The sequence below is a fragment of the Pteropus vampyrus genome, unplaced genomic scaffold (assembly GCF_000151845.1).
Source record: "Pteropus vampyrus isolate Shadow unplaced genomic scaffold, Pvam_2.0 Scaffold2676, whole genome shotgun sequence".
NCBI classification, from domain to species: domain Eukaryota; kingdom Metazoa; phylum Chordata; class Mammalia; order Chiroptera; family Pteropodidae; genus Pteropus; species Pteropus vampyrus.
This window is the reverse complement of record NW_011891457.1, coordinates 6,924-8,338: the sequence shown is the minus strand read 5'-3', so window position 1 is coordinate 8,338 and position 1,415 is coordinate 6,924. Positions and strand designations below refer to the sequence as shown.

Below are 1,415 nucleotides of genomic sequence, written 5' to 3'. Positions count from 1 at the left end.
CGCATCCGGTTACACACACCTGTCTTCACTTTCTTAGCTCATTGGTTGGGACCGACACGCAGGGTCAAAGTGCAAGGTGGCGACACCTGGTTCCAGCAGGAGCTGACGTGCCAGGGTCTCGGACGCAGGAAGCAAGGCCCTCGCCAGTCCCAAGCGACCCCGCTCAGGGCCAGAGACTCTGCTCTGTGCATTGTCCTGGTTCTGTCCGATCGAAGGTGCATTACAAACCCCCGTGTGTGGAAACTTCGCGAAAAGCCGTTCCCCGTGGGAACAGAGAGGTCGGCGCAGACTCAGACACCGGCTTTGCCGAGCGGGGGTGTCCTTCGCCGCCCGAACCCCGAGAGGTGACCACCCTCGCAGCACTGTGATGAGCGTCACCTGAGAGACCGCAGGTGTCTTTCCCGCAGGGCCTGCAAACACGTGCAAACCATTCACGGAGCCCCTGCCCTGAAGTGACATTTTAAGTGTTCGCTTCTGAGAGATCCTCCTGCACCTGCTGGCCACGGGCTGGGACTAACGTACCCATCATTCTCCTGAGCGCATCTCTGCTTTCTCCAATTATTAAAAAAAAGTTTGAAAAGGAACGATGGCTGTGCCCTACCTGCTGACCCATCCCCAGTGGAGAGGCTGACAGCCGCCTCGTTTCCCTAGGAAGCACGTCCTGGAGCAAGCCCGGGAACCGCAAACGGCCCTGGCACGCTCGGGGCGAGTGACGGTAAACCCGGTGCCGAGCAGACGTGCTCGCCTCGCACCTCGGAACGAGGTCCCCGGGCTTTGTCCCAGCCGGCGGCCAGCACAGATGACTGTCAGTTATGTGAACAAAGCAATTTAAAAGTTCCAAAAATCATCTGCGGCCACGCCACCCTGAACGAGCCCGGTCCCGTCTGATCTCGGAAGCTAAGCCGGGTCGGGCCTGGTCAGCACTTGGATGGGAGACCACCGAGGAGGACCAGGTGCTGTAGGCATAAAGAATAATAAATAAAAAATAAGGGATCGTAAGCTGACAAGGTCCTTGCGATCTGTGAGGTCAACCAAGGGTTGCCTCGCCTAAAAAAAAAATAGTTCAGAAAATCAATTCGGAAAAACAAGACAGCGTCCACAGCACAGGCGCCGTGTCAACTGTCCCCTCAGAGGTCAGTTTAAGTGCTCATTCGGCCAGAAGCGCCAAGGAAGTTCCAGAACCCCTTTTACAACGGCAGGAAAAGCCCTTCGGCCAAGGACACAGGAGCCGGCTCAGCGACCTCAAAGCCAGGCGTCCTGGTGAGCGGATGAGAACGCGGACTCTGGCGGAAGCTTCCCAAACCCCCTTCTCCCTGCCCTGTGCCCCCCTCAGCGTGCGCTTCGTGTCTGGGCTCTGCTTCCTGAACTTGACCCCCGGACGGTGGGCGGGGCTCCCGGGCGCAGCACCTGTTGTA

General features: G+C 58.3%; 1 pseudogene; it reads left to right on the top strand.

Moving 5' to 3' along the window:
* The first annotated feature begins 846 nt into the window (after positions 1 to 846).
* LOC111734632 lies at positions 847 to 965 on the top strand (annotated as a pseudogene).
* The last annotated feature ends 450 nt before the right edge of the window (positions 966 to 1,415 follow it).